Below are 13,988 nucleotides of genomic sequence, written 5' to 3'. Positions count from 1 at the left end.
AGAAAAAAAACCTATTAGGCATTAACCAATCAATATTCACAAATTTTCTTATAATTTAGTTACAACTGCCATCCTATTCATATGTCGAAATAACCTAAAATATAGCAATAACACATAAGTAGTGTGTGTGTGAGTGATAATATTTCAAAAGTTTAATTTTGGCTACTTTACTCGTAGAAAAGATCTGTCCCTTAGTGTAAAGTATAGTATAGAAGCCTCTTGCCTTATTTATGATAACAGGGATACAAGATTTCCATGACACAGGCACAAGACAACTGCTGGAATATATATATTTAATTACCCTCCTACTGCAGCACCTTTGACACAGCACTGTATTGACCTTCTAAGAACTGCAATGGTGTGAAAACCAGTGCTGTGGTAAGGAGATAATGATTTTCTGACCACCAAGTGTAAGGCAAATCATCAGCTCTTCCAGAATAGATATGGTAATCCATTATATCTCCCTCCGAGTGGAATAATACTCCATTCATATGAGCAGTAGGATAATTTTCGTTCTCTCTGCAATTTCTAGTTGTCATGCACAATTGAAAAACATCACTTTCATTGAGAGCATCGAGAGTGACAGCGGTCATATCTCTGGTGTAAACCTCTACTTTATGTTAACACATGTGTGCTTTAATAAATACTGGATAAAGAAAACAAATTGTAAATTGTCTTTGGGGGGAAATGGCAATTTAACGCCTATAATTATATCAACTCCACTGAATCTTCACATTTCTCTAATAGTCTGTCCCTAAATATCTACTTTCCAAAATTGCATCTAAATGCAGATTGGTGGAAAAATAACAAAAATAGAAAAAAGGCTGCCAACTTTTGCAGTGAGGTGTGAGTCTTATGGCATGAGATGTCAGATGGAGTGTTAGACAGCTAGTTAGATGAAGACAGATACATGATGAAATGGTAAAATTTGCAAGCAAGGGAGAAATAGAATACTGCTACTGTAGATGTACTGTAGATGATGGAATTGTAGATTTTTTCTAAAGCCATCTCCAATATAATTTTTGGAAAGAAAAATGATCAATCTAAAAATAATTTCTTATGCACCATCCATTGTTTGCTAATTGCTATATAAAATATCTCAATAATTGCAAACAGCAGTATGTCTCCTGGTCCCACCTTGCTCTCTCTGAGGCAGAAGCCTACTTCAGAAGTATTGTGTGGGAGGACTTTTTTTGTATGTTGGTTAACTCCTTTAGTTCCACATATGGTGTTTACTTTGCCATTGTGAAAAATACTGGACAACACTGTAATATGACTCGCAAATGAAATTTTACCCACTTTAAACCATGTAATCTTCCCTTCTGTTAATTAAACTGGTTGTGATTTCCTCATTAATCTGATGTGATTATATAATCACCACCTTTGCGAGAGTAATTAGTCTACTGTGCAAAAACTGGCTGCTGTGGTAGATGGATCATGCCTGAGTTGGTATTAATCTGATAACACCCCTCTAATTCACTTTTAAATAAGTGATTTAAAATAAAGAAGTAAAACAATATGATTAAACATAGAAATACACATACTGTACGGCTCTGATGTCGTGAGTATACAAATAATGCGAAATATACACCATCAAAACAAGAATGGAACGGCGAGTACAGTATATACTCTGAATATTAAAATGAGAAGAGTTTAAGGAGGATATTTATAAAACCTGCTATCTGTTACACAGTGGTGTTAAAGTCTCTATGTGAGTTTTTTTTTTAAACAAATCATTTACTGTTATTGTAGTTGCACTGTGTACATCACTACACACCTAAAGTCCAAAACAGTCATTTTTCCATCTAAAACTTTAGAACATTGAATATCTATCCAGTAAAACATCCTGGTCTGCTTTTATTTAAAAACTTTAAGTTTAAAATTCCATGCATTAAAAAGTGTAAAGCACAAGAACAGTGACAGGGGATAGGTGAAAATGTAATTTAGGGGGTTCTGTCCTTCAGATGAGATATTAAGCCAAGGTCCTGACTACATTTGTATTAAATGTCTAATGGCACTCTTTGAAAGAGTAAGGATTTAAACCGTGGCTTCATGATTGAAATACACACTGGATATGCACAACTTAGTCATCCATTTTCTAACCACTTCAGGATCGCAGGGGAGCTGGAGCCTATCCCAGGAAGCAGTGGGGGCAAGGCAGGATACATTCTGGACAGGATGCCCGTCCACCACAGAGCACAAACAGGCACAGCCGCACACACTCCAAGGCCTGTTTGCCCAGAAGCCCATTATCCTACCAGTACGTCTTTGGACTGTGGGAGGAAACCCACATTAACATGGGGAGAGCATACAAACTCCATGCAGCTGGCACCCCAGGAGTTCCCTGGGCCCCAAGACTCCAGCACTGAGGCAGCAGTGCTAACCACTGTGGCAGCATGCCCACATTCACCTCTTCACTCATTTTTTAATCTGTGGCGCAGTGGGGCTGCATTATGGCTATTGTGCATCTGCCAGGTGATGCCTCAATCCAGTGGTGGATCAACTGGGTCCCCTTTGATATGTGAACTATCTGGGATGAGACAGGATCATGCTGGGGTGAAAACTGGCCTTCGTGTTGAACAATTATTTAAATTTAATTGTTTAACAAATTTATCTGCGTTCCTATGATGAGGAGCTCTGCATGGAGTTTACAGGTATGTGTTCTCCCCCAGTGTCCTCCATTGTCCAAAGGCTCATTGTTGGAGCTCACTAAATTAAACCTGCAGATGCATGTGTGAGGTTACTGTATGTGTGTGCAAAGCAATGACAGTCCTTGACTTACAGGGTGTATCTTTCCTTGTGCCCTCTGTCTGCCTGGTTGGTCTCTGGTTCACTGTGACCCTGTATTTGACTAAGGTTATTAAAAATGAACCGATGGACAGAAAATCCACCACACCATAATAGTCATTGCTCAGTTCCTGCTCTGAGCTATTCCCTGACAGTAGTTGAGTTCATGACTGTCATACTTTGTTTACTTTAACAGCATCTGAAAACATTTCTCCAACCACCCACCACCCTTGTCTCTCACTATGCTTCATGCTTTTGTGATTAGAAAATGTTGACAGCAATTTCAATGTTATTTCTCACCCACTGCCCTGTTTCTAGGTGCAAGACTAGGGATGTTTAACACTTTCACGAGAAAAGGATAATGAAGTTGAAGGTTACTTGTTTAACAAAAGATGTGCCAGCCTTTCTTTGCTATAATAAATTTATTTTATCCTAGGTGAGAATACACTTCCAGTAACACTGCAGTTTATTCTCTTCTCCTTATTAAAAGCACATCTCCCCACCGCAAGTGCTCATTGGGAAAATGCGCTAGAAAAGCATGAAGCAGAGGAACTGGTAATTTGATCATGGGCAGTGGTGTTGAACTTTACAGACCCTGTTCGTGTCATGGCCTGTTGTCCAGAAGAAAGTAGCAGGAGGACAAGCTAAGCTGGGAGATGCAATGTTCTTGTCTCACTTGCCATTATGTGGTTATTAGCTTATTGACACAACCATATTTGCAATAATCTCAGGAAATCAGCTTCACCAACCTGGCCAGGTTGTTCCTGAGGTTATTGAATGTCTGACAGCTATCCTAATAATGTTGTGGTAACATCATACAAAAAACTTCTCAGCTTCATTTATTTGTAGCAATGCAAATTTGTAGACTCCAGGGGCTGTTGTCAGAGCATTCTTTATAAATGTTTCCAAAGCAAAAACCTAACGTTGACACAATGCTAGTGCAATGTTCACTCATCAGCTTGTGGTTTTGTAACATTTTGACATCTTTAAAATGTGCATAAAGCATTCTCAAGTGACCTCTTCTAAAAGCATATTCTGTACACAATGAACATCTTAAGCTTTTATAGTGTTAAGTCTGAAAGTAAAAAAAATAATCTATTTGCACCCTTAAACATTTTAGAACACTTTGTCTAATGTAGTTAAATCATAACCTTAGGAAATGTTTCTACAACATGTGTATTAGCTGGATAAAGGATTAGAATTAAACTTGTGCTTGTCTGAATTTAAATGTGAGCCCTTAGCCCTAAACATTCCAAGCTGCCTGAGGTGTTATATTTTCTTATGTGAGTAAATGACAATCTGGAAAAACACAGTCTCCCGATGCACAATAATTCCTGTTGCGGCTTCCTTTTCTATTATCAGATTTTCTAAGTTTGGAATAAATAAGTGTTTGCTTCTACAATGCAGGTCTCAAAGGCCTGCAGGCCTCACAGCACTTAAACTAAGACTGATAGCACTGCTGCAGAAAGCTCAGCTCCATGCAGTTCTTGCAGCCTCCTCTAGTGTTAGTCAAAGCAGCTGTACAAACATGAAGCCTAGTCTCGTTAAAGTTTAGGATCTAAATGAGAGCCCTGTTTGGATGGGAGGCTTTTGACGGCAATATGGATAGCGATTCTGGTTAGAAGGTAGGTGTAGCTCCTCCCCAGGACAGGCACAGTACAAACCCATTTCTCATTTTGGTGACAGGGATGCTTTATTACCACATCGCCAGTCAAAGCACTCACTGTTGTTTGCACTTTTAAATGTATGTCCTCCAGACTGTTTAAATATCCCTTGACATTTGCTGGAAGAATAAAGGTTCTAACCTCTGTGCCGGAGATTTACTGCCATTTCAGCCTTTTCAATCAACCCTACCTATGTATATTCCATATTATGTATAATTTGATTTGCATAATACTGAATGTGATCACCCTCTCTGATGTGTATTTTAGCTGCTGGTGCATATACAGAGCTGTACTTCAGAGGAGGATGAACAGAGCCTCCTGTTCTGTAAAAAAAAAACATTTAGGGGTCTTTTAGAAGGAATATTATTTTAAAATAAAAGGGATTAGTAGCATTAGTAGCAGTATTGTGGTACATTAACTTTTAGACAATCTTCCTCCCTCTGGCTGGTTTATAGATTGTAAGTTTTGGATTTACAAAGTGATTGTGTTTTAGAAAAACATTGCATTGTGCAGTAAGATGCCTTTTTCATTGCTGAAATCCTGAAACATGTATAAGCCATGTAAACAGCCTATCAAGATCACTGTAAGTCCACTGCTGTGCAGCTAGGGTGTGACCTCAGGCTCCCGTCAATGTGTCAATTATTGCTTTTAAAATGTTTTCTTTTTTCTAAAGATTCCAAACTAACCATTAAATCTACTAATAAATATGAATCTATGGCTGAGGTGCATTGACGTATTCTTAAGTATAAAAATCTATATGGAGATAATCCTGCAATAAAGCTGACAAGTTTATTTGTGTCTGAAGGTGCTAACAGATGTGCTGAGTTCACGGGAATTTACTTCACTTCAGACCAGGAAGTTCTAATAAAGTGTGAAAATATGTTACAGTAGCCTATTTTAATTTAATTCTCTGCTGATTATCGTAATCATTTGTGACAAGAATAGAGATTTTTTTCTGTTTCACAATGTAATCATCAGTTACAGTGTATAGTTCTTATCCTCAGTGGCAGTCTGCTCTCTGTTTTTGACAGTTCAAGCAAACAAAGACTGCTTCTTTAAAAATCTCTCTGAATGGCTGACTTTTATGTGTTACAGCAACAATATACTTTTTCAAAAACATTGTGTGTAAATCTTTTAAAAAAGCAACATGATAGAGGATTTAATAGAAACCAGTTGGAAATTACACACAGCTGTTTTGTGTTACTGCATATTATGTTAAATGTAAAGTATACTTTCATAATAATATTTGGTTAATGGTTTATGTAAGGCCTTTTTGTAATGGTAAATGAAAAAGTGTTTTTTACATAAATATACTGTATTGTTTAGACTGTTTTAAAAGAAAACCACAATAATAATAACTAAAAGCTACTATACACAACATTCTACATGGTGGTTACAATGTGAGTTATTTCTGTTAAAGATCAGAGTAATCTGACATGAAACACTGACCAATAGCTCTTATGCTTCATGGATCTGTCTGCTTCAGTTGAGAAACAGGGCACTGCAAGTCAAGTAAAATTGAAGGGCATCATGCAGTAGTGATCTTCACATCACTGTTAGAATAGATAATCTCAGAAATCACAGATAACTGTCCATAGTGCCTGCGAGGACAGACCATTTCTATGAAGTACGGTCAGTGCTGAACTAATCAGCAATTGGGGTTCGCTATAACCCCTTGAGGTGCAGATGTGAGTTACCAGTAAAGGCTTTTATGCAGTAGATTGAAATCACATGCAGAAACCAGAAAATGAGATGAACAGAAATTAGAATAGCAAACCAACAAAATGCAAAAACACTTTTAAGACATGGAAAGCAAAAATAATGTAATAATTTGTGGACATCAACTGATCAGAAAAGACTGTAAATTATTATTATAATCAATAATAGCCATAATAATAACATTTATTATTATTATTATTATTATTATTGTTGTTGTTGTTGTTGTTGTTGTTTTTGTTGTTGTTATTATTATAACATTGCCCTGCTGTTCAGTTTCAGTCACTTTGCTCTGGGTGGCCTAGTAAGATTGACACGTGTTACGCGGCCAGCCGGTAGGTGGCAGCCGCGGTTCGCGATTGCTTGACTGGAAGCGGCTGAGCTGGGCATGCACTACAGTCTCCCCGTCCCTTTCCCTTCATGGCATCAAGTGTTAATGCAATTGACCAATCAGTGGTAAGATGATGGGAGGTAATTGGGTAATTGTATTTTACCCATCACAGAAGCGAGTAAGGTAGGGTGAGATGGGAGAGTACAGCGAGACTGGCGAGAGAGCCCGTACAAGCAGGTAGAGGAGAGGGATGGTGATGTGCCGAAAAAGAGAGGGAGTGATTTCTGCGGAACTGCGGTGTGCATGCCTCTGTCAGCAGCCCCAAGCCTCTAGGACACAGTAGTGGATTACAAACCGGCGTGCTTTGAGCCGGGGAGCCGAAGCGCTTTCGGGATACAGTCTTGCCCGCAGTCGCTTGCGAAGAACAGACCTTTTTTTCTTTTCTTTTCCCTCATCTGGCACATAGCTATGCTCCTTACAGGAGTAAATGAATGAAGAACCTCTTTGTCTTGCAGTAGAATTTCTGTAGAAGTACAGTACCTCCGCTATCTATGTGTTTGCTGCAACTGAATTTTTATTTTTAGGCTTCTTTTTTGTTTTTGTTCTTGCAACTACTGGGAAGGACAACGCACGGTAATCAACTTGTGGATTTCTGCCGTATCCTTTTCCCTCTCTGTCTTGATTTCGCGTGGGGGGGAGGAGGAGGAGGGGTGTCTCGAAATGCCACTGAAATGCTGAAAGCTTCGCTGCAAGGAGAACTGGAGAGAATTTTGGGGGAAATTGTTGTCGGATGTGCTCCTTGATGGATGCTCTCTGTCACGGCTTGAGAAGACCGGGGGAAGAAGACGTGGAGCTATAAATATGACTGCTGTAAATGCTAAAGCATGCACAGATTTGGAAATCAACAACTGAGGGGGAAATAAATCGACTGACAGAAACTCCGGTTACGAAGGGACCACGCTTATAACTGTACGGAAAAAATGGAGTTCGTCTTATCTTCAGAGAGGCTCTCTGATTCCCAAGTAAGAGGGATGCAACGATCGCTAAGTATAGAAAATAATTAAAAATATATTATTTTTTACAAAAGCCGGTTTATAGTTCGTCTCAACGACCAGCCAAAGAATACATACGCACTCAGCAGGCAGCATCAAAAAGGAAAATAAGAATCTGGAAATCCGCACTGGGCTGTGAGTGGAAATCTAATCAGAATCCTTAGGGTACTAGTGTTGGAAAAAAGTTCTATCGGGAAGAAAACAGAACATAAATCAACACACTTTGAAAGGATGTACTGCTCGGGACTATAATGGAGAATCACAGAAAATCATTTTTTGTGTTTGTTTGGTGTGACATATGGTCAAAATATAAACAAATTACTGAGCAAGCGTCTTTTTTTTAGATTATGATGGATAATCTTTGGCGAGAAAAGGGATTCATTCTTGAAAAAAATCGCCCTAAACTGAAAACAGGATAAAAAAAACAGTACAGGGTGCCTTTTTTAAAAAAAAACCTGAACGTCAGTTTAAAGGAAGTACCAGCGGCTATCCCGTAGTTTTCTTGAATTTGTGCTGTGAAATGAGGAGATTAAGTCAGCACATACCAAAACAAATAAAAACAGTTGCACGCATTTAATCGCCAGAAAACTTAAATACATGTATTTCTTTATTCGTTAAGAACCGGAGACGCTGTGCGCTGTATTTCCCTGGATCCTCTGAAATTGATTGAAAATTGCAGATGGATTTTTGTTCCAATTGTCTTGGGGGAGGGGGGTCGTTGAAGCGGAGACCACGGATTTCTCGTTTTGATTTCGAGTAAAATCATCAAGGTAGGAGAAAAGTGAGTATTTATTGATGATCCATTGAAACATGCGTCATGTTTTACCTCTATAAATGGGCAGTTTATAGTTCCGCTTCATTTTATCGAGGTGTTCGTATTTTGTATTTAACTGGTTGATATCTAAATTGTAGTACTGTATTATCTATATTCTGCAGGATTTGAAAAGCAGTAGAAAGAGTTGTCTGTACATCGATGCTAGGATGTTACCTTGCTTCGATCTTTTATGAAGTGTTTTAACAGAAGTATCAGCGTCGCTGCATGTAACCTGTTTTGGCAATAGTTAAAACATATGTAAATTAGTAACCCTTTCAGGTGACTTAAAACAGATAAAGGTCATAGACCATAAATGTAAATATATGTGTGATTGTATGTGAAACTGTTTATTATGTATACAGTTATGTATCTAGTAACTACTAAATTATTTTTCGTGCTAAATACCGTCAGATCTTTCCTTTTCTCTGAGATCGTAGTACAGTAGCACGTTAAAAAGATTCTAATTATGGATTATTCCACACGAACACATAATATATATATATATACATCTTCAGCGAGCATAAGCATGTTTATATACAAGTAATTGGCTTGGTGTTAGGTCTATAGCTTTTTACGACTGATTTATAAATATATAATCGCATCTTCACTTTAGATTCCTGCAGTGCTTTTCCCTCCTGCGCTAGCTCTCTGCAACTATGAAGCTGCACTGGCAATAATACCGTTTCTTATCATGGTTATTCTCTATTTTTAAATAAAAGTTGTAATGAACCTTTCCCAATTACAACACGTTACACGTGAACGAAACAGTTTTGACAAGTTGCAGCCTTTGGGAAAGATAAGAAAACAGGAACTTTAAAAGGGAGGGGGACCTAAGGTTTCAAACTCATAATTCAAGATTGAGAGCAAATCTTAAAATCTGCTCTTTAAATACAAATTGTGTACGTGATTCATTAAAATCTGGATATCTGTACCTGCTGCAGCTGCTTGAAACAGTGTAAGATAGACCAATGAACAGCATAAGGTTCCAAAAGCCCACTTCGTTTTTAAATGCTTACCCTGCCTGGTCTGTGGTCATTTCAATTCCAGAACCAGTGTTCAGTGTACTGATTTCTGCAGGGGTCTATGGTAGATCTGCAGTAAGTGGTTTTATCTCGTTAAGCCCTGAAAGCTCCATAATTATTGCTGGACTAGCAGTAGGAAAACATGTATTTGAAAAGCAAATGTAAGATGTGCTGAAGTCAATAATTACGCCTTTTTGTGCAAAAAAAAAAAAGTAGACCCGCGCTTCTGTGGTTGTTCTGCAAAGTCGACTACTAACCTGTTAGCTGCAGGTTCGCAGCTGGTTTGAAAGGGAACTGTCCACTCTTAATAAGTGCTGAATGAATCGGGTACAGCTTTCTGTTTTGAACTGAGATCTATGCCATGGTTTATAGCCTCTAATCGCCAATTATTAAAAATAGAAATGACTACACCCCTGGGCAGGACACTTTTCGGCATTGGTCTTCGTGATTTAAACTATGAGGAAGAAAAAGGTTTAGTCTGAGTGCCGTTGTAAACCTATATTATATTTGCTTTTTAAAGTAGAGAATATTGAGCTATACAGTATCAGTTGTAGCAGAATTAATTACATATAGCAAGTCAGGGCTCACACCGACGATGCAGCTAAATTATCATTTAATCACATCAGTGTTAAGAGTCTGTTTTGTCCTCACATTCATACTCAACATTGTGTATTATTAGTCGAAGAGAAGTTGTGTTATAGATTCTTGAAAGCTAAACTTTGTACAGTATAGTCAATGGCACAATCTGCATTAAACACAGTGAATAACATAGCCTTGCATATACCTGTGCTGGAGTAGAGGAGTAAAGTGATTATCTGTTGATGTATAGCAGTAATATGTAGAAAAAATAGTTTTCATGTATCTATATAACTTTCAGATTTATACTGGGGGGAAAATTGTCTTATTGTTAATGTCCCAAGGTTGTGAGTGTGCGTGTTTCCAACTGTGCGGCAAAGCTGTGCAGAGTCGATTTCATCTATGCTATCTGAAAGTAGTCCGCAATTTTACAGATACAGTACATGACTGGTTTTTGTAGTAAACACAGATAAAACCATACGTTAAGACTTAAGTTAAAATAGTAACTTCCCGACTTAAAAAAATAGTTTCCGTGTTGTTGAAGTAATCATTTTAACAAAAACAGTGCAATACAGAACGACAGTACAGTACCTCTGTGATTATTACGTAAAATAACAAAAAGTTCATTTAACAATATACGTTATCTTACAGATATTCGTTGAAACTGCTCACTTTGGCCATTTTAATAACCGTTCTGCTCGTGGGACACACGAAGTAGTCAGCGAGAGAGAAGTTCCAGTGGATTCATGTAAACGTTCGCAAGTGTAAGGAACAAAAATGCAATTTAGTGGTTATTACAAACTTTTTGTAACGATAGTTCTCTAATCGTGGCTTTTCTCAGAAGCCAGTGTGCTGAAAATGTGCAGTAATGTAAAATAAAGCTACAGTACTTGGAACTACGCTATTTATGCAAACTCTAGCCTTCCCCTTTGTTTACTATAGTGTGACAAATGTGACTCTTATTTGTCAGCTGCTATATGCAATAACGAACAGAACCATATTGTCAATAATTACGTTGAGTTCTCTTTAAAACAGAAGTATACAGTACATGTGCTTTGCCTGCCTTTGAAAATGGATTTGCAGACAAACTAGGCCTACAGTATGTACACGTGGAGAATGGTAGCTCAACAATTTTTAACATTGTGTTGATGGGTAATATACTGTATTCAGAAACCGGGGACGGAGTTGTAAATTACTGTATACGTGCAATATTTTTAATTGATTTTATTTTAAATATTTTAATACAGAAGCAGCATACGAGAATGACAAATGTCTAGGTGATCGTTTTTTTTACAAGTTTAAACTTATTGGGGAAAAGGGGGGCAAATTCAAAATATTTTTATTTTCGACTTTCAAATGAGCATGTCCACTAACGACAAAAGCTACAGCAGTCGAGTATAATTATTTTCAGCACGTCTTAACGAGTTTCAGTCTCGGGATCTTTAATAAATGCAGCTAGACAGCCGTGTAGTGTATTTGCGGCGGTTAAATGATCAGAAAATATTTGTTTACATCGATGCAGAGGACCCTTCTTAATCGCTTGGACAAGTGTGAACAGAGTGTTGCAAATGAACGACACTTTCGAGGGCTCTGACTAATCTACTAGCCCCTCAGAGGTGCTCAGACGGAGTTAATGGACACTGACTATTGTAACAGGAATTTTAACAATTGTTCATGAGGCTATATCGATTTGGATCTCAACAGGACAGGAATATTTCAGCTTCAAATTAAGTGCTTTGCTCAAATATAAATCTTGAAGGTGAACGGGATTGAGCCATGCTGATAACTTTTGGCTCTTCTTGAAGCAAGCTAACAGCAGCTTCTCCTCATATCACTGTCTCCTGCCAATTTTACCAAGGGGTTTTGACAGAGACCAATTACAGAGATAAACTAATTCGGGTTCTTTCCTATTTAAATGCAGATCCAATTTTAAGCAAATTTAAGCCAACCGAGCTGGCATAAAAAATGTTGACAGCTGAGTTTTGCTTCACTGCAGGGATAAAAAAAAAATGACTCAAAGATTCAGAGGTTGAATAAATGTTTCCGTAAACTGTATATCAGACTCCAACCCCTCGAGAAAAAAAAGAAGCAATTTAAACATTTTTGTGTGAGTTCTCAGGTATGGTACACTGATTTCAAATTTGCAGAAGAGAAATATGAAAACTAGCTCCTTTGTCTTAATTTGCTTACCTGTGTTCCACAGAGAAACACCAGCAGCTACAAGGATCTTAATCCATAGCAGCACAACTCTAATCTCAGGTGGCCACATGGAGTTCATGTCTGCTTTGAACTCATTTAGGCAGTAAACTTTTACAGGAAAAGAATATCCAAACATGATGAGTACGATATTTGAATCTCTAATGCAAGCCATAATGAACACTTCTCAAAGCAGAATTTGTACAGAAAAAGACAGCAGATACTTTTAGCTGACATTTCACCAAGTACCAGTTACAAAAGAAGGAATTCACATTTTCCCAAACAGAAAAAGTGCACTCTATGGTATTAACTGCTCACATGAGCAGAACTTAAAAAAAGAAATCCATAGTTAAAATAAAACGAGGCTTGTGTGTGGCTACAAGACACTGGAATTGAGAACTGCTGGCATTCTGTATTCTTGTTTAGAAAGGCTACATTTCTAAACAATTACAACAATTACTTGTTTATAAAGGTGGATAACAAAATATTTGTTAGCGATGTTCTCCCCACGTCTTGAAGGTATGTAGTCTTTTGTACATGCACATGAGTTAGAGTCTGTTTTCCATGTGTGATTGTTAGTTTATGGTCTGTTATAGTCCAATTACTTTATTTATTACTTTATTTATCTGAATTACTTTATTTTCTTTTTTTTCTTTTTTTTCTTTTAGAGAACAAAACAAAACCATTTTACATATAAACCACCATTATTCAGCCTTACTGAATGACTTTATTTTTAAATACCAAAATTGCCAGTTAAGTGAAATTAGACACTAATTCTTAGATAAGCTTTTGGGAAATTCAGAAACGTTTTAAAGACTTTGGACATTCCTACTGAATACAGAAAAAAAAATAGATTGAATTCTAAAAAAAGATCAGGCTTGAATATGTACTGTAATACTGTACCTCTAACTTCTTATGCCATTGGTCATAATGCTGTTAACACTCAATTTGGGAACTGTGAATTCCAATGAGGTTGAAATGTCTTCTCAACTCTCTTTTTCTTTACAACATACCCAGAAATTCCAAAGTCTTCAGCAGAAAGGAAAGATTAGGCTTTGGATCTGTGTAACTTTTTAAAGTACCCCCAGGATTAAAATGTAATTATTCCTCACCTGTAGTCTGTGTATGCTAATCTCATAATTGCTTCAGTCTGACCAAAGTCTATTTTTTCTATTCTCAGTGATCCAAGTTTGATCTCATTGTACCAGATGAGATCATTTGAGACGACTATAGAGGATGTTTTTAAACCTGTGTAAAAATGGTAATCTTTTTGGACTTCTGTATTTTTCATAAACTATAAACATAGGATTGCTAATCCTACGTAAAATCTCCACAGTTACCTTTTGTGACTTCAGGGTGGTGAATCCTTGGTTTGACGCAGTAAAATGAAACCTACTGTATTTGCAAGTTTTTATTCTATGCGTTTTCATATTTTAAGCCAAAACAGAAGACAGTGTCTCTTTTAATTTTTGAATGTCACAATAAATAGAAAATGTCATAATTTAAACATGCATATGCGTGAGTTCAAATCAGATACTACTTTTGTCATCTCAATTACTCATTTGCACACACTCCCACACACAGTAGGTTATGTAATAGTTGTACCATATTTATTTGTTCACAGAAACAACACTAGTATTCACTGCAAAACTGGAACAATCCTTCTTAATCCTCACAGATATGTTTTTTATTAATGGATATGTGCACATTTAAGTTTTAAAAATGCATATTATAAACAAAATTGAAGATGTCGTCTCACAATATTGTGTTCATCAGTATTTATGTCAGTGTTTTTGAAAAAAACAACAAAAAACTAAGTTTGTATTGCTC

The 13,988-nt window shown here is 37.2% G+C and overlaps 1 protein-coding gene across 6 annotated transcripts in view; it reads left to right on the top strand.

Annotated features, from left to right (window-relative positions):
- Positions 1-13,988, top strand: part of LOC148645440 (leucine-rich repeat-containing protein 4C-like) — a 433,163-nt gene that overhangs the window by 322,910 nt on the left and 96,265 nt on the right. For 2 of the 6 annotated variants that reach the window (XM_088611177.1, XM_088611179.1), the window contains exon 1: positions 6,674-8,320. The exons of 2 other annotated variants lie outside the window; for them this stretch is intronic. The gene's annotated coding sequence lies outside the window, so the exon portion shown is untranslated. Of the gene's footprint in view, positions 1-6,673; positions 8,332-13,988 lie in introns of those variants that run through there. 2 more of the 6 variants (XM_088611175.1, XM_088611176.1) reach the window with 1 other exon arrangement.

Source organism: Lepisosteus platostomus, chromosome 18 (genome assembly GCF_059453375.1).
Source record: "Lepisosteus platostomus isolate fLepPlt1 chromosome 18, fLepPlt1.hap1, whole genome shotgun sequence".
NCBI lineage: Eukaryota > Metazoa > Chordata > Actinopteri > Semionotiformes > Lepisosteidae > Lepisosteus > Lepisosteus platostomus.
The sequence above is the reverse complement of the archived record's forward strand: the minus strand, read 5'-3'. Positions and strand labels throughout refer to the sequence as shown.